The 20,120-nt window shown below is 39.1% G+C and overlaps 1 pseudogene; it reads left to right on the top strand.

Annotated features, from left to right (window-relative positions):
• The first annotated feature begins 997 nt into the window (after positions 1–997).
• LOC118988976 (NEDD8-activating enzyme E1 regulatory subunit-like) lies at positions 998–19,708 on the top strand (annotated as a pseudogene).
• The last annotated feature ends 412 nt before the right edge of the window (positions 19,709–20,120 follow it).

Raw genomic sequence — 20,120 nt, forward strand, 5'->3', positions numbered from 1 at the left:
TGTTCTTTTAGACAGGGTGGTCAGGAAACGCCTTTGCAGAGGCAGCTTTTGAGCTGAATGGAGTAGGGGAATAGGTGATGAGGCAGTCTGGGGGAAGAGGTTTCCAGGCAGAATGTAGGTGATACCATTAGCAGGTTGTCCAACTTGAGATATTTAAACCCAGACACTTGGAGTATTTCTAGTCTTCTCCACCTGAGGTGTAGGTCACTGAGGATCGCTGTCTCTTTTCCAGGCCAACGTGGTACTGAAGTTCTCTTTTACAGGAAAAGATGGTTGAACTTTTCTGGTTCATATTCTCCCTGGTAGTTATCCTTGAGCGTGACTCCTGGTCAAGGGGATAGGTGTTGAGTTCTAGCACCAAATATAATTCCACATCTTTCTCTCCCATCTTCCCAAACAAACACTTGGAATGCAATTTACAGGTTTTCTACTTCATGGATAACCTCGAAGCTACTCTCATTTATGTATGCAGTCAAGAAAACCACTCCCAAACATTTGTGTTTCACTAGTAGCAGAACACATTACTTTCGACTTTACCTTGCAAGTATTCTAGACACAACGCTGGTCAAGAAAAGGTGACAAACCCTGAGCTGCAAAGTGCCATGAGGGAGGTCAAGGTGGTAGATTCATTCCCTATTTGTGGCAGGGAATTTCCTATTCTCCCAGGGACTCAAAATCTCCTCCGAGTGAGGCTTTTTAAGTAACAAGAGGGGGTCCTGGGCACAGAAGTACCAACCATTCTGACCGAAGGAAAAGCATGCCAAGCAAACAAAGGGTTCACAGCAGATCATGATGGAAATCGTACAAGCTGTTTGTTGCAAGATATGAAGGAGTCTGGGATTGAGATCAGAGAAGAAACATTATTGCTCTTTCCTCAATCTGTAGCTTTTTTTTTCTCCTTTTCTTTTGGATGGAAATGTTCAAGGGAAGCACTCTTCAAAAGTAATTTACTATCCTGAAGAACCACTAAAGGATTTTCCTCTCCGCCCTATTGGGAATGCACGGGGGTATTCACAGGAGGGATTCACGGAGCAGCGGTGGTGGTGGGATCCCCGGGGTCTACCTGCCTTTGAAGGTGAACAGAGGAATGTCCATCATCCATGAGACCTACTGTGTTACCAACGCTGAAAGGCAGCCATACGTGCATTCTCGTAATTCCTACAGGAACTTCTAATGATTTCCATAAAAAGAGCAAAGAGGGGGTCACAAGTGTACTCTATTTCCACTTCAGACAGAACAAGCATTTCTCACCAAGATCTGTGGCCCGATTCACTTTCTTCTCTCTCCCTTTTTCATTCATGTGCTTCCCTTCACCCTGCTTTACTTTCCCTGCCTTTTGTTTCTCTGATTTATCACTGGCTCCATTATCCTCCCATCCTTTGATACAATATGAAGGTTGAAGCCTCCAACAGTGCTTTCAAAGAAAGCATGTAACTGCCACTTTGGAATGTCTTCAGAGCGGTGTGAATAAATGTGCTGAGAAGGAGTAGATGGTTCCCTGGTAATTCTTGTGGACAGAACTGCAATCCAATCCTGGATCTGCAGTCAAGCCATCTACAGAGATAAACATCACAAGCAAATTTGTATTGATGGGAGAAATTGTCCTTTGCCCTCAACCCAACATGGAATTTGAAAAATTTCCAAGCTTTATTACGTGTAGAATTGGTTTTTAATGCTTTGAGGTGTGTGTAGGTGAATGAGAATGGAGCTGATAAATGTAGTTACATTCTTGCATCCACCGGTGACCCAATTTTCTACACAGTCATTTTACATGTACAAAAAAAGAATCATGGTGGGGAATAAAATAGTTTTTGTCATGACAATGTATAAAATAATCGGGCAAGGCTCAAACTTTGGGAGGAATTTGAGGCCAAGTAAGATCTGTCAAAGAGACTTTAAATATTAGCTCTAATTTTTCTATATCTTGGTAATAAGAACATAGCACTTTACAATCAAAAATGATTTTCCTTATTGACGGGGATTTGGGAGCCGGAGAGGCAAAACCGTTCTGGTTTATCTGCAGATGAAATTCAGCCAAGAGGTTCAGGTGGAGTGCATCTGAAGGGGCGTGAGAAAGCGGAGGCGTGGAAATCTCTCATTGCACCAGCACCTGACTGTTTCACAGACACTGAGGTAGAAAATGTCAATTCTTCTCCACTCCACCCTGCACGCTGGTGGAATTTAAGAAATTCCTGCTCCACTTTCTGCACCACTTTCTACACAGACCCGGTGTAGTTCATGCTGGTGCCCAATTGGACACAAGGGGGCACCGAAGTGCCACAGATTTTGCCCTGGGACCTTTCCTCACTTGCAAATCCCCGTCCACTGAGCAGGCCAGGAAACTCTGGCCTTCAGGAGCATTCTTCCCAAGCTGACTTGGCAGAGACATCACCATGGTGGTTGGAATCATGAAACATTGCCCACAGGTTGTGTTTTCCCAAGCGTCCATCTTGGTGCCAGTTTGAAAGTACTCCACCCCGGTGGTTGAAGCACCGTATTAAACTTCTATTTTTTTTCCCCCTTTAACTAATTCAACGCTTGTCGGGAGTTTTTGTTTTTGAGAAAGTGCACAGAAAACTTATTTGAGAGGAAATCCCCTTGATTTAAAAAATGATAGTTGCTTTTTTAACGATATGTTTCAAGTATTAGTGCCCTGAATATATTCTTAACAAGGAAATTATTTTTTCTTTTTAATCTGTCTGTTTGCCAAAAAAGACAGTCATTTGTTGATTTACTTCCTGTGTTTTGTCTCTCTTCTTTACCTGAAAAGTGAAGAATTGGCAGTGTTCTTGGCACAGCATGAAGAACCATGGGATAATTCATGGGTCAACAATGAAGTTATATGTGAGTTTCTCTCACTTAAAAGAAGATGGGGAATTTGACTATTGATTTCAGATTTTCTCTGTCTGGGCAGGAGAGCTTGCATTTTATTAAATGCAGTCAATTTGTGGTAAAATATTCTTTTTACTTTTCAAGATAGATTGCTGATATACTGTAGAATGGTGGAAAATAAGGCTATACCTGCTGAGTGCTGAAGAGAAGCATTTATTTGCTTTATTGATTTGGTCCATTTTTGCGAGATGTTTTCTTAGTATTTTTCATTTGGCTACAGAATCACAAACTGCTCCTAGGCTGCTGAACTGCTCCGGTGTCCTGGAGAACAGCTTCAAAAGGAGAGTTTGGAATTTGGAACAGATTCTCTGTTGGAGAAACCCTTTGTGGACGTTCTGTCCGTTAGATAGAGGTGGGGATCCATGCAACCTAGTAGAGTTGCACGATACAGTGTGGGAGCGTGAGTGAGATCAGAGTGCCGGTGCCGAGCTCGGACCCTCAGTGCGCCCCCTCAGTGCGCCCCCTCAGTGCGCCTCCTCCGTTAGGTAGGAAGGGAGGCTGGCCGGCCCTGGTACTTGACCTCAGCGCGGAAGATATCGAGCTTTCACGTGACTTCTGTATTTTCTATCCGAGAGTAAAAACTTCCTCTCTAAAGACAAACTGATAGACCTGCTTCTGGTAGAAAAATTATTCACTTATTTAAAGAGATAGTCTCCTTGAAGACCATTCAGTTATGATAAGCAAGAAGAATGCCTAGTCCACAGTGTTAGGCAGAAAAGTATAATGCCCACGCTGTCCACAATATGGAGAATGTATGTATGCTTAGGAACGGGATGCTGTTGTGAAAGAAATAATATCGGTTATTTTGTAGGGTTGGGATAATAGGTGGCTCTAACAATTCTTTGATCCTGTTAATTTTATAACGTTGGTGATGGGGAGAAAAGACCCTGGTTACTCCTGTAAAACAGGGGCGCGGTCAGGTGGGTGGAACCGTGATCTCGCCCTTTTCTGCCCTTCTGAGGGAAACTCTAACACGTGTTGGATTTTTCTGAGTTTTGCCTGATTCCGTGAGAGATGACCACATCGACTTTTTTATGAAGAAAGCATGAGATTTTTAGATCCAGAATGAAAAGGTAAAATGCAGGTTTTGCTGAAATTCAAATTATTTCTGCTGTCCTTTCAATTATGACAAAATACTAATCAGGTGAAGGAAATAAACTCAGTAAATTCTAAATGACACTGAAAATAGTGTTCTCAACTATACTAAAACTAATTTAGTTTAAGCTACATAACAAAAGCATTCACTAACTAAATGACCTGTTGTAGTGTAATAAAAATTTTCAGGAAACCCTTATGCTTACGTGTCTTTTATATATATGAAGAAACTATATACATAGTGTTTTTTGGAAAAAAACAATTTTATTGTACAATTAGTTTATGTGCATATGAGGTCAGTTAACTCTCCTAAGCTTTTACTTATGCTTAGAAGAATGGTTAAAGATGGCAGACCCAACCCATTTAATTTCCTGTGTGAACCTAAAGGCATTGGTGCTGGATTTTGTCAGAGAAGATAAATTCAAATATAAGAGGATGTAGGCATGTTGATTTCTAGACCAGAGGAAGGAATTAAAGAAGCAACTTTGTTTTGGATGGAGGTGGGAGGGAAAGACGGTCTCCTTGAAGTAACTTCGGGAGCTTACATCATTTTCTAGGCGCCTTTCCAAATTTAATTATTTTTGTGCTTGGTGTTTCTAATTTCAAATAATTCCAGTTATCTAGGCTTCAATGCAGGCATATGGGTCCCCCTTTCCTGAGACTTGTAACTGCCCCTGTTAGGGGGAAGGAAGTTTCAAAGGTGGGGTTCCTTTTCATGGTGACTGTGGTGGTTTTTATTGCGCACTTTTCCAGGCAATGCTGATGAAAGCAGGGCGGGGAACTTTCTTATCATTGCCTAAAAAGCAACACTCCAAGATGAGCTTTTTGGTGGCAGAGGAGGAGGTGGCGAAAAAAATATATAAGAAAGTAATCTTGGAACAAAAGCCTTGCCAATTTGTCAATTCTTGTGTTGTTAAAAAATGAAAAAGATTTGATAATCCTGGAATCCCAGGGCAATGCATTTCCACTTGCGTCACTATATTTCACCCTGAAGAGCAATTTGTCCATCTCTATTAGGCTTCTTATTCATATTCACGTGTGGGTAGGTGTATCTTTACATTTAGCTGTCTCTTATTATATACAGAAGGCATAATATACTTTCTGGTCTTGCCACATTGTTGATGGTTTGGGAAATTGCCACATTTTAATAAAAATGTAACTGGTATAGAATTTTTCCCACTTTATTTTAATTTTCCCTATAAGCTTATCACAGGTGCTATATTAAGGCCATGCTTGCTTCTGCTTGTGGCCCCTTTCTCTTCCAAAATCATAAGAAGCAGGTTAAGAAATTTGGGGGAAACATTTCGACATTTTGTTTTGTATTTACATGGACTTAGAAGCATTTCTTTCAAGTTAACTCACATTTAGTTACCTAGGAAGTTATCAACCAGAGTTTTTTTTGTTTTGTTTTTGTTTTTGAGAAAGTAGGTAACTCAGCCTCACTTCTATCTTTCCTTGTTGTTGTTTTTAATGAGAATTGTCATTGATGGAAGAAAGTTGCTGAGTCCTCTTTCCCAAATATGTAGATGACAATGGGAAATGATTGACTGAAATTTTCATTTCCATCCAGATAGCTTAGCATTCTGCCTGCATAGCCTGATTCTGCACGCATGCATGTGTGTGTGTCAGTGGCTATAGGGCTCGTATGTTGCAACTCTCCAGTCCCAGGTAGAAATTGATGAGGTCAATTCTGGGATAGTGGATGGATAGGCATGTGTGGCTTTGGCCGCTCACCAGGATACTCAGTTATCTTTACAGGTACAGGTGTATCGGGGCAGAATGTATGGCTGTAAGGTGGAGATGGCACCTCTCCACAAACTGCAATGACGGAAAGAAGGAATGGGCTGTTTGGGGACTGCGCTTGTGGTCTCACAGCAGATCTGACATTACTCCATGCCTCTTGCAGAAGGGAATCAGTTTATGTCAAATCAAGAAGTTTTTCTTCCCATCTCCTCCAGAGAACTCTGTTGTGTAGTATTCCTGGAGACATTCCTACTTGTCTGTAGCAGTGACTACCTTTAAGTGGTGAGAAAAAATCATCCCCACGCATAGAAGTTAGTAAACCAGAGGTGACCTGAGACTGTAGTGTAAATGTGTTATTAAAATGCAGTTCTTATATGGTGGGCCATATCTAATTTCAGGAAATTGATTTTATCAACCAGAATGGGCAATAACTTTCTTTCTGCAGTTCACGGCTATATAGACACATTCTCTTTTAAACACATTTTTCTCTTAATACTGGGAATATTATCCAATGTCTGCATGAGAGTGACATACTTCAAATCCCATCTGCCTATGTACCTCTCAAATAGCCCGGTGGCCTCCTTGTTTCCCATTTTTACTGTTCAGGGCCTGCACAGAACATTACTGTCCCAGCAGACCTTTTGTCCAAGGACTGTTGATCACAGCCCAAGAGCTGTCAGCCTATTTGCATTCTGTGGATGCATCATTATTCACAACATTTGATGTCCATAAAAACACATTAAAACTATTTCCTTGAGCAAAAATAATCAGCTCTCTGTTGTACATATCATTTGTATACTCAAATTGTAAAATGTAAATTGATCTATAAGAAAATGGCCCATTAACTTTTTCATTAATGACAATAATACATTTTGTACACCAGCAGCAGGAGGGGCCTGCCTTGACTTTAGCAACCTGAAGGGTAAATGGGGCCTTCCTTTTTTTCCTTTTTTAATTTCATAAAAATGATGGGTTTCATCAAACAGAGATTCTTTTATGTATTCTTATTTGTCTTAAAATATGAAATGTTTGATTCATTATAACATGAAAGCTACTCTGGTATACAGAATAAGTGCTTTTCTTTTACAGAAAAAGAAAAATAATTGTCTGTTAATTGAATATTCCCAAGAAGGCCAGTTTTTACCATGGGTAACGTGATTGTCCTCAAATGTTTATGACATTTCCAGTTATACCCTTCCACATTACATTAAAAATGTTGTCAAAATCATAAAATATTAAAGAAGAACATCTTTTGTGGCCAGATAACTTTCATGAAATGCAAATGTGCAATCAATTTGAAAACACTGAATACCCCTTTTTGTTATGAGATATGGACATTTTTATTTGATTTCATTAGGATTTGCGTGTATTACTTTTTGTTATAATTTAGTGCATGCTTTTTATAGAAGTGAATATTGAGTTAATCATCCTTTTTCAGGTATGAGTAATACTCATGTTTTTCCAGGTACATGATTTAACTCTTACCGCGCCGACATGACCAGCTGTCAAGCTGCAGCATTTGATTAAAACAAAGATTAATAATTTGTCTATCACAGATACATCATGCACTAACAGATAAAGAGCATCTGATATTAACTGAAAAATAAAATCTGCCTTGAGTAAATTGCATAGAAAAATTACACAGTACATTTAAATTACCATTTGCTTAGCAACATGCCCTTGTAACCATTCCAGTGGGGCTATAAAATGATCGATTTACTTTAATTTTCTACCGAATCCTGAAAAAAAAATGGCTATCAGTAACCTATCCCTTCATCATAGCATGCTGATTCACTCTGTGTATTAAATTTACTGGCAAGGAGCAAGACGTTAACAAAAAGTAACAGATAATGTGAACATTTCATGCATAATCTGTAATATGAGATATGTATTAATAGGGAAATTATGATGCATTCAATTATTCTGAAATGCCTTCCAGAGATGTTTTGATTTGGCTGCGCTCTGATAGTAGCGGCACAGCAGGGAGCATCTCCAGTGATGAATAACCTAATCTCCTAATCTCAAAATGGGCACTATTCACAGCTAGCCTGGGAGAGGCTGGTGGAAGAAACCACACTTCACAGCCATGGCCACTGAGAAGAATACAATGAAAACAACAACCCATACAGCAGCACCGTAACCAGCAGCCCAGCCTGCCACCCTGCCACCAGGCCTCTTAGAAATAGAGAAATGAAATGCATATTTCTAACATATGCTATTTCGTCCCTTGTGATCGCACAGGGCTAGATCCTAATCTGAGAGGCCCCTTCTACTCTTCTCTGCAAAACTTACAAGACAAAAGGCTATAAAAATGATTGCACTTGCATTAGGGCTGTTAGGACTCCGGTATTTATGAGACATTATGTATGCACAGGAACCTTTACTAATTTGCCACGTTGCATGCACACCTGGAATGATCTGCCCCATGTATACATTTTTCCCTTCTCCTTAATTTCTGAAGAAATCCTACCACAACAGGAAACTGTTCATTTTGTACCATAAGCCCCATGTTCTATAAAACTGCCTGGGCGTAATTAAGCATCTACGTTTACTTCTTCGTGTGGGGAACAATGGTCTGTCTCCTTGGAGAGGTCAAGCGGGATTTATTTTATTGTGTACAGAGTTGGAGCCATGGAATAGGCTGTCAAGATAGTAACTGGCCATGCCTTTGCCATTTATGTGGCCTTCTCTACGTAAGAGGAGGGCTGTATTTTTCGCCCTCTGATTTACTCCCCTTTTTTTCCGTGGGATCATTGCTACAAAACTATTAGTAAATACCCTGCTGTAAGGAAAATAAGTCCCGAGGAAAATATGCTATGCATGTATGCCTTCCCCACCCCCAAATTACTTGATTGCAGCAGGCTCACTTTTTGATTAATGTAATTTTGCATAAGGTAATATTACACGAGTGTATTACTTTTCAGTAATTATTCAATGGAGTTAATATGGCAGACTTCTTGAAGAAAAATTAGAACTGTGGTGTCTCATTTCTCTAAATTCCCAGCACTGTTCAGTGGGGTAACAATAATAATTATGTATAAATAAATAAATTTTCTTTTATCAATGTTCACTTGGGCTGCAAATAACGGGCAGCCTCATCCCCAATCAGAAACTAACGGTTGTACTTTTTAATTAGCAGTGTTCTGAGGGGCAGAAGTGATTTTATGTGCAGTTTTGTTATGCTGCAGTTTGGGAGAGTGACACAGTGATTTGTTATAACAAGGATCTTTGCAGTTTCATCATCGTGTGAGATTATGTGTGCTCTTTTTGCTTTCGCTTTCCCCTGCACCTTTGGGTCTGAGCCACACCAAAACGGAGGGTGGGCAAGGCTTGTGGACTCCCTTTCCTAAAGCCATTTTCTCTCCTCTAGGTCTGATTTCATGCGAACATCATTTGAAACTCCAGCAAGACGTGGTTCTGTTTAACTAGCCCTTGCTTACAGAGGTCCCATGCCTACTATTATATTTCCTGACCATGATACATACTTCGCAGTGCATTTTTCTCACTAATCATGGTTTAGCAAACAAGGAAGGAGAGGGCCCTGTTTTATGAAACTTTCTGATGAGTGATGTTCAGTTTATTTCAGTCTTTAGTATACTAGAATGTACAATTGCTCTGAAGATAAATAAAAGATTCAGCCGGGTGCCACTGGAGAGCCGAGCAGCATGTCTTTGGCATTGCTTGAGACTTATCTGATTTGGATTTGTATACCTCATGGGGAATGGCAAAATATTGGAACAGACGGCTTGATATTTCCAAAGAATATAGTGGGCTTTATTAGCACCAGTTTCACTCCCTGACTGACGGCTTTTTCAAATTTTTTATCTTATTAATCCGTGCTACTGTATGTAAATGTTATTCCTCTCTGCATAAGGGAGGCAACCAGCGATTTGTAATAAATGCTTATGAGTGCCTGAGGCTGCACTTAAACTTTAAAACATCTATTATTAAGTTGCAAAAAAACACTGTAATGGCCAATAGTGACCTCATAGGAATTTTAAACTGTGGTCTGCTCTTCTGCATTAAAAACAAAAAAAATTGCCTCAAGTTAGAATTATGAGCAATGCTATTTTAACAGCTGCATTTTGATTATTAAAGTGTGTTTTACAACTGAATTACAATGCTTTTATGGACTCTAGGTATAAGATTTAAAAAGGTCATTAAACTTGTTCGGGTTTTGTCACAGTAGGTGTCATTGTATACAATGGACACTACACAATCTATTTTATGTCACCGCATTTAGGATTTAAAACAGCATGCAGGAGCCTTTTAGTTTGTTTAACCGTGTAGATAACTAGAGATCTCTCAAGGATTTTTGACAGTTTGCAGTCTGAGATGACTACTTTCATTATTATTTTATTAATTTGACAAGAAGCCTTACAGATTTTCTGTGTATCACTGATCCATTTGTCCCAGAAATAATTAAAAATGCCAGCCTGGAGCAACAGACAACAGATACACTTCTGGCAAATCAATGTTCAAAAATGCATTGCTTGTTCTGTAGCCAACTCTAACCCTGAGACATTTCTGCATTTTCTCAGCCTGATCATATATGGGCTCATTGACAATCGGTATCGACCCATGATACAGGTTTTCCAATTGCAGGACCTATACATTGCTTTATTTATTATGTCATATGCCGGGCACTATACGTAATGTTTGTATTTCTTGCTCCACAAATACAAGGTGAGGTTGCTTTTCCCAGGGCTGCCTCTGCAGTACATAGCCGGCAAGGCGGTAAATGTAAACTTGAGTTTGCCTTGCCTGTGCCCGCCCTGCCTGTTAGCCACTTACATGTAAATCTTTCATTTCCTTGTCACTAATTTGGCATGGTGTTGTGCTGGTGACTAGCTGGAGTCCGCACCATGCGTGGGACTGATTTCTGGGGGCCTGATTGCTGATGAGGACATGGGGGTGGAGGTGTGATAAGGAGTATGGAGTATCCTCCAAATATTTGACAAAATGTCACAAAGGATTGTATTTGCATGTAGTACCGTGGGTAGGACACAATGATTAGTGTGCAGTCGTTGCCGGCCCTGCATATCCGAGCTCATGCAGATAACATGTCTGCTGTACAGCTCTGAATATTGTATATGTACTTTGAACATATCTGTGACTAGCAAAGCTGTCATTCTGTTGAAAAATGTAGCTGCACGGATGACAATACTGGTTTAATTTTTTTTTAAAAGAGGACATCTTCTAAATAATTATTATCATGCTAATAACATTTGTATTCTTTTGTGTATAATTAAGATCTGCCTGTCTAAGCATGAAATAGGGTTGAAATCGTGAATAAGCATGCTATCCTTAACCTATTTAGTAAATCAGTTTTAATTTGGCTTTCTTTAGGTTAAATTATAACAATAGCATGCTGTATATAAAAATCCACAATTCCTGACTGTAAAGAGTCTTGGGGATATTTAATACTCAGCAAAGCTTCCCACAAAATTAAAGAAGCCCCTCTCATGAATATGAAGTGCTGAATTGAAAATAATGATTCAACAATTATAGAAGTCATAGATTTGAAAAAGTTAACGTTAACTCTTTCCATCTCATAGTGAGAAATAGCTAAATAATTTTGTATTTTGACCTCTGGCTTTGGCATATGATTTTTTCCTCTTATGTAATAAAAATTAATTTAAGATCTTACTCCACCTACTTCTGAGAAAATTCAAAGCACCAAACAGGATAAGAGACAGTGAAAAATAAGCCATTTAGGGATAAAACATAACAGGTTATGTAATTTAGTGATCACAAACTGTTTTGGAATACATCATGCCTTTTTCTTCTCGGAAAATAGGCATGCCTGTTGTTGGTGTTTGTTTATTTTTTCCCTCCTGTAATTTCATGGCTAATACCTATGCAGACAATTATACTAAAAGAGACTATCTTTGTCATTTTGCAAGGGGTATTCTTTATTTTCAAGATACTTATGGCTTCTCTAACCCAGCAGATTCACTCTTCCCCATCCTGGCTGTAACCATTTGCATGCTGTGATTTATAAGGTTATTGGAAAACACCTCCATTTATCAATTATGAGCAAGCACAGACTGCTCCGGAGCAGTTCAGGCAGCATCCCTGGCAAGTGAGCTGTCTAAGGGGTGGGAGGCGGGGAAAGAGGGAAAAGAAAAGGAAATGGCAACAGGAGGACAGTGGGAGTGCAAAGAACTGGTGGTCAGCATGGCTTCTGCTTTTGTTTCCTGCTGAGTCCTAGGGGCCCTGCTTCCCAGGCTTGCCTGGGGCTGTGCACACAGGCCCCGGCCCTCGATTGGTCCTCTCCACTGTTTTTGGTCCTCTCCACTGTTCTCCACGGATCTGTATTTGTTTTGCAATCGTCAGTAAACCTGTTCCAGGTGTCTGTCCTTGGTGTACGCTATGCTTGAGGGTCTAGTCTTGTGCAAAGTCCCAGGAGGAATATGAAGAGAAGGATCATGGGACTTGCTGTGTCCCACTGTCATGGGCCAAACATATCGTACAAAAGTGCCAATGAAAGGCACCCGGAGAGACGCCATAAAATGCTTGCTAACTAAATAAAATCATATTTTAAAATGGTTTGCATTTTTGTGTCTGACATGTCATAATTGCTTACTAAATGAGTCAATAATAATAATAATATCTTGATGATGGTGACCATGATAACATCGATACCAGTAAGGACTTCAGCAATTGTCATAGGAAAACAGACTAGAACAGAGCAAGTGTTTGTACCACTTCCAAAACCCTAGGCATGTGAGTGAGTTTTCCACAGTGGAAGCTGCTTTGACAGGACCTCCCCTCACACTTGCTGCCTGCTCCGCACCCCACTCTCCTGCCTTCCCTACTCTTGTCCTTTCTCCATAGCTTCTATTACATTTGAATCTACTGAATTTGCTGTTTATTGGTGGTGTTTTTTGTTTAATCTCCCCTCACTCAAATGCAGGTTCCAAGAAGGCAGGGATGTTTGTTTTATTCATGAATCCCAAGCTCTCTAAGAGTGTCTGGGACAAGGCGGGCTCTTAATAAATATCTCTGGAATGTCAAGTGAATGACTGGTGGCTTGTCTAATGTGCCCTCCTCTGCCTTTTCATAACCTGGTGAGTTGACTGCTTCCACCTCGTATACCCTTATAACGAGTAGCACTCTTAGGACCACGGTGGCCAGACTTTCCAAAGCACATCCACTGTGCTAGGAAAGGAGAAGAGAGGAAGATTTCCAGTGTTTAGTATGTGACTGAAGACAACCACATGCATGCAGTAGGGTTCTGGGAACTGCTGGAAAACCCCACTGTGGCCTACTGATCAGTTTTCACGTGGAAACCATTTCCTTCAGGAATCCTTTCCCTGAGATACTCACTTCCCTGAGTCATTCAAATAAGCATCGTGGTTAAGTCAGTAGGCTTTGGATCAGGCAGATCTGGGTTTGATTCTCCCTGCCCATCCATGCCAGGCTAACCCAAGGCACATTCTTAGTCCCCCAAAGCTTTACATTTCTTGTTTATGGAACTGAGCTAATAAAGGTGCTTGTCTCCTGGGTTTTGTGAAGAATTCAATGAAATGCGTTATGAAATCTACAGTGCTGGGCAGGCCAGTAGTGCTCAGCAAATGGTAGCCAATGACATATTACAGCTACTAATTATTATTATTTTATGATTGTTGTTATTGTTTATGTGGTGGTAATTTCTTATGTTGCATTAAATATTTCCTAATGTATTTGTAATCTGTGTTTCATACAGTTCTTTTATGTACTCACTTATCCTTTAAGATATTTTCCCCCTGGTTTTTCAGATATTTAAGTTATTAGAACAATTTATTTTTTTTTTGAATTCTGTAACTAGTTGTGGAAAACATACTGAGATTAAAAATTATACTTACTTTAAAATTAAGAAAACATTATTTTTTCTCCAAAGGTGTAATGGTATTTGTGTGAAATATAGTGGAGAGAGGAAGGTAAAGAGAGAAGTAATTCTAAAGTATTCACTGTCTTGATTTTATTTCCATACTCTTAATCCTAACCCTTAATTTTTTTAATGTAACCTGATTTTTCTCTTGCTACCTATATTTTCTTGGAAGTACTCATTGTGTGTCAAATAATGAATTACAAGAGATTATCTATATCTATATGTAGAGAGAATGAATATCTGCAAGCTGGTAATTATTTTCTAGAAAGAAACCTAAACATATAAAGATAATTAATTTTGAAAAAAGAGAGAAAGAAGGAGCTTATACCCTTTGTGGTAGTATGGATGGAACTGGAGAGTATTATGCTAAGCAAAATAAGCCAGGAGATGAGGGACAAATATCATATGATCTCACCTTTAACTGTAACCTAATCAACAAAAGAAAAAAGCAAACAGAATATAACCAGAGACATTGAAATTAAGAACAATCTAACAATAGCCAGAGGGGAGGGGGGAGGGGACTATGGGGAGAAGGGTTTTCGGGAACTACTATAAAGGACACATGGACAAAACCAAGGAGGAGGGTGGAAGCAAGGGAGGGAGGTGGGTTTGGATGGGGTTGGCGTGGGGAGTGGTGGGGAGAAAATGCAGACAACTGTAATTTAACAACAACAAAGTAATTTGTGGAAGAAAAAAAGAGAAAGAGATACGGTAATGTTGCACTAAACACTTTATAAAACTGCAATAATTAAAATGACAATGATAATATAAGATGAAATAGACATTTCAGTGTAGCAAAATATAAGTATGGAAATTAAACAGTAAAAATACTTTATATAGCTAACGGGAGCATATCAATTTAATGGAGAAAGGATAAATACAAAATTGCATTGCAAAATTAATTATTTGGGGCAAAAATATTTTAGATCTCTCTACCTCACACAATATATGCCCATACATTGATGATCAATTAAAAAGTTATATGTAAAAAATAAATTTAGAAGAAATAACCAGATAAAAGTATGTTACCAACTTAGATCTCAGAATAGAGAAAGCCATTTTAGAATAAAAGCAAAGAGAGGAGACAGATGAAAATTAAATGTTTTTTTTTTGTATGAAAATTAAATTTTTATTTATGGAAAAAAACAAAATGTAAAAATCCAGGTAAATATTTAAAAACATAAAGTGTTAATGCTAATAAAGAGTGTTCTTAAAAATCAGAAAGGGAAGGATTCTGCCGGGAACATGTGTTCATAAACTCAACATTCTTTCTTTGTCTTCTTGGAAACCTTCAAAAACCAACATGGAGAAGGAAAGCAAAAACCTGGCTGATACTTTTCGTTGAACTGGAACACGGACTAGAATGTGCGCAAGGGCTGCTGAAAGGAAACGTGTTTGTACAGTAGCCATTTTCAAGGACGTGGAAGAGAGAGGACAAACAGCAGTAGGTGCTATAACTCTGTGACACGGACTTCCTGTAGTGAGGAGCACCTGAAGGACGGTGGCTGGATACCTGAACAGCAAAGGTTTCCCAGGTGGAACTGAATGGACAGGCGACGGAGCCTGCCTTCACCATGTGCACAAACCCTAAGGAGGCAGGAGTAGTGTGAAGAAACTTGCACACAAGCCACACTGACAGGAAGGAGCCTGGCATTATCTGAGAAGAGATCCTTGTGAAAAGTAGCCATCCTGGGGCACACCTGATTCCCCCACAGGTACAACAACTTGTCACAAACAGCTCTTCCGGATAACCCCAACTCATATGACACGGATATAAACATTGCAAGAAAATGGATAGAGCATCTATAAAAGAGAACATTTGTAAAGGAGGAAAAGAGCATCATCCTTTATTGAGAAAAACACATTCATGAGAACAATGTTTTTGGAACGGATCAGAATTGCAAATTAATGCAGTGACATTACTTTTAAAACATCATATCTTTAAAAAACAATACAGAAATGCAAGAATTCAGGAAGAAATTGTGAAATGATTGGAGCCATGTAAAGTGAGGTGGAATAACTCAGGGAAGAGGAGGAAGAAAAATAATGAAATACAGGCAAAAAAGTGAGATGGAAAGCATCATGAAGCTAACAGACGCTGTGGAGGTGATGACAAGGGCACCCAGGATAAAAATAAGACAAATGAAATGACACAGGTATAAAGAAAGAGATCAAAAGGATCAGAAAGGAGATGATAGAAATCAAAGACATGAAAAGGAGCTCCACCATATGTTTATTTGGATTCCTAGTGGAAGAAAACACGGTGCCAATGCAGTGAATCCACTGTTTTGGAATACAACTTGACGCATTTTTTTCTGAAAGAAAAGAATGAACTTACCTATTGAATGGGCTCCAGTGCCAGGAAATTTGACCCATTTCAGTCACTATCAAGAATATTCTAGCAGAGCTCTAGGACTTGAGCCACTAGGCCAAAAAGATTGCGTCATATCTAAGGGACTAAAAATCAGGCTGTCCTCAAATTACTCTGCAGCAATCTTCAATCCCCAGAGATAATGCCATTAAATGTACAAGATATCTAAAGAAAGAAACTATGAAGGAAGTATATTATAGCTAGTTACACTTTCCTTCTAGCATAAAAACCGTAAACCAATTATTTTAAACCTACGAGAAGTCAACGTATTTCTTACAATGAGCTCTTCTGGAGGAAATGACTGGAAAATAAACTTTAGCCAAACAAGAGATAACTGGGGGAACACAGCAGAAGGATTGGCAATGAATATTCCATGCAGCTGATAGAACGAAGACTAAAACCAACCTGAGAAGGAGAGTGACAGACCAAATGTGAACTTTATAGGCTGGCTCACCCAGGGTCCTTGCTAAAATGCAAATTTCAAAAAATTAGGTCTGGGTGAAGCCTGAGGTTCTACCTTTCTGACCAGCTCCCAGGTGATGTGGATGCTGCTGGTCCCTAGCCTATGCTTTGGGTAGCAAGGTTATCATTGTAAAAATTATGCAACCGATAAAATTAGGAGTGGAAAGCAGATTGAAAATAAAATGTGGGATTATTTTTATAATAGCTATGAATTAATACCACTGATAAATCAACTTGTAGAAATATAGCCACTTAGTAGTATAGAGGTAAACATCAAGACATATAATACGGTTGGCCAAAATCAAGTGGGAGGGGAACAGGCTAGAATGCCAAGGAGGAGAGAGCATGATTTAATTTTCACTGATCATGGTGGGGAACTACTATGATAGCACCCACAAAATCAGAGGACCAAAGGTACTATATAAACATATAACTGCGAAGGTAACTATTAAAACAAATTAAAAACCATGTTCTTTAATAATAGGGCTACAAACCTAGAAAAGAAAACAGATCACATATGAAGGACTTAAAAAACAGTAAGTACAAGGAAACATAAAGTGATATGACAACCAAGACTAACTATATTTATCATATAAATAATGTACTTAATAAGTCTTCTAAAGTCAATATTAAAATGCAAATAATTTCAATCTGGATCACAGAGCAGACCCATTTCATATGTCAGGGTTTCTCCACCTCGTCACCTTGGACATTTGGGCTGGAAATTCTCTGGGTTGGTGTGGGGGTCAGATGCTGTCCTGTGTACACTGTGGGATGTTTATCTGCACCCCGAGATTATTCCCACTGGGTGTCAGTAGCTCCCCCCCCACCCCACCCCCAGATTCTGATCATCAAAATTGTCCCCAGACACAGCCAAATTTCCACTGGAGGGCAAATTCAACCCTGATGAGAACCACCATTAGGTATGGACAACCAGTATGCTTTCTGAGAGAACATTAGCAGCATTTCTACTTATGGCAGAAACAGAGAAAGGGAGTATGCATCAAAATGATTTAGAAAAATTAAAAGGATGGGCAAAGATCTGCCATATAAATGTAAACAGAAAAGGTAGATGATAACACGGTATTAATATCAAACAAAAAGGCATTTGGGCCAAAGGCATTATATAAATAAGATGAAGAAGGGTCTTTTGAAATGCTGAAGGATGAAACTGCAATGAAGATGTAATTGTTATAATTTTCTGTGCACCAATACCATAGCATCAACATATATAAAACATAGGCCATGTAAAGAAAAATAGAAATACAATAATATATTACCTCTTCTAGTTTATTAGTAGATGGTGTAAAAAAACAGGTATAGAGAAGACAAAATATGGATATATGTGTTGTATATTCATTTTTCTTTTATAAAAATAAGGGTAAGCACTATTTTGCAATAACCATGAACCCCTACCCAGATCACATCCTAAGCAACCAAGGAAACTACAATTGTCTCCAGATGTGTAAATAGCAAAGTAAACATTTTGTGATTACAAAGCAACAAAATTCACATCAAAATCGGAACAAAACGAGAAAATAAAATTTCCTACTTGCTGGAGGAAGATCTTTCCATTCTGGGGCCAAAGAGAAAATATAAACTGAAATGAAATTTCAGAATATGTAGAACAAATGATGGCCACACCGCAATACCTATTACAGTTGATAGGATACAGCTAAGGTGATGTTCAAAGAAAAGTCACAATCTTAAATTCCTCTGTAAATAAATAATAAAAACTAGAAAAATTCATCATCTAATGTTAGAAGGGACAACTAAAAAATATAAAAAATAAAGAACAGCAGGAGTTAATGATTTAGAAAAATAGACAAGGAACAAAAATGATGCAAGAAAAATGCCAAAATATTTTAAAGGAATGAACGCAGAGTGCGCCTGCACGCTCCTGAAGGTCTTGGCAGTACTCCGCAGGGGACTGGCCTTGGCACACACGGGGACGCTGCTCAAGGACCACGAGGATGACCAGCAGCTGAGAGTCCAGAAAACTTTGTGGACAGTGACCCCTCATTTTTCTGTAGGTTTACGAGTGTGGTTGCAACTCAGCTTCCTGAAAGTGCATTGCTACGTCCAGATGTCCTCTGGAATTTCCATATCCCTCTTTTGATCTGTGGGACATACACACTAACTGGTTATAGGAGGATCATGTAGAAGAAATACAGTAATAGAATCTCATCCAGCTAATGCATTAGAGGGTCTAAGACTGGGTAAGCCCTTTCCTGAACTGCAAGAATATTTTCAGTCTTATGATTTGGATCCTATGGACAAAAAAGACCATAGCCACACTCCATGGAGTGTGATTATAGCTAAATAGTAAATGCAGTGGTACAGTGAAACAAATGGACAAATGCCTAAAATGTATAAAACAAAAGAAGAGTTCTGAGATTTGATTAGACAAGGAATGCTAAAGGATTAAAGTGAGGCTCCAGAAGACGAAGAGAATTTTGAAAAAGCTGTTAAAAATGTGAATGCAGCACTAAATTCGACTCAGATCCCAAGCAGAAGATGTTCTTAATGATGATCTCCGCATAACTATCGCCAAACAGACTCCATTCCGTCATTTCAGATTTTAGCTCGTGCCTTAAAGGATTTTGTGGCCAAAGGGGGTCAAGGAAATTTGCCTCTCCCAGGCACAATTCCTGACATGATTGCAGATTCTGCCAAATATATGAAACTGCAAAAATAAATTACCATGAAAAAGCAAAGGAAGAAGCTGCCGCTGTGGGGAATCATGTTGCCAAATTGCTGCAGTCTGTAGTCCAGGCGCCAGAGTCCATTCCAGAGAAAGAATTAAAATTACTCTGCAGCAATTCTGTGTTTCTCTGAGTGGTAAGATGTGGATCCTCAGCTGAAGAATATGGCTTGAATATAGTTAGCAGGGATGAAATTATGTCCAGCATGGACAATCCAGATAATGAGGTGATATTCTACTTAATGTTATGGGAGGTGGATAGATTTCGTAAATGACATGGTAGATATCCAGGGGTATAGGCCTATCAAGTTGAAGAAAATAGAGGAAAGTTGAAGTCTTGCCTCACCAGCTTCCCTCAAGAATATGGACTATCTGCAATGGTGAAAGATGATTATGTCCACGAATTTTGCCGATACAGAGTTGCTGAGCTGCACACCATTGCTGCATTCTTAGGAGGAGCTGCCACTCAAGAGGTTATCATAATAATCACCAAACTCTTTGTAATTTTTAATAATACGTACATTTTTGTGGCATGTCACAAATGTAAGCAACTTTTCAGTTGTAGAATAAGCACCGTATATAGTGTATTAATTAGAATTTTAATTGCCTTCAGGTTGTGATAAAATATGTAAACTTTTGCTAAGGGAGAACTGTTACATTGTTTGCTTAATAAACATTTTTCTCATTTGTAAAAAAAATGAACACAATACCATTGTTAAAACAGCAACAACAGCCCTGGCTGGTGTAGCTCAGTGGATTGAGTGCAGGCTTGCGAACCACACGTTCGCAGTTCGATTCCCAGTCAGGGCACATGCCTGGGTTGCAGGCCAGTTCCCAGCAGGGAACACATGAGAGGCAACCATACATTGATATCTCTCTCTCTCTCTCTCTCTCTCCTTCTCTTCCCCTCTAAGATAAATAAATAAAATCTTAAAATAAAAAAAATAAAAAAAAAAACAGCAACAACACAGTTTGAA

The sequence above is a fragment of the Sturnira hondurensis genome, unplaced genomic scaffold, assembly GCF_014824575.4.
Source record: "Sturnira hondurensis isolate 20B ecotype Veracruz unplaced genomic scaffold, ASM1482457v3 Scaffold0006413, whole genome shotgun sequence".
NCBI classification, from domain to species: Eukaryota; Metazoa; Chordata; class Mammalia; order Chiroptera; family Phyllostomidae; genus Sturnira; species Sturnira hondurensis.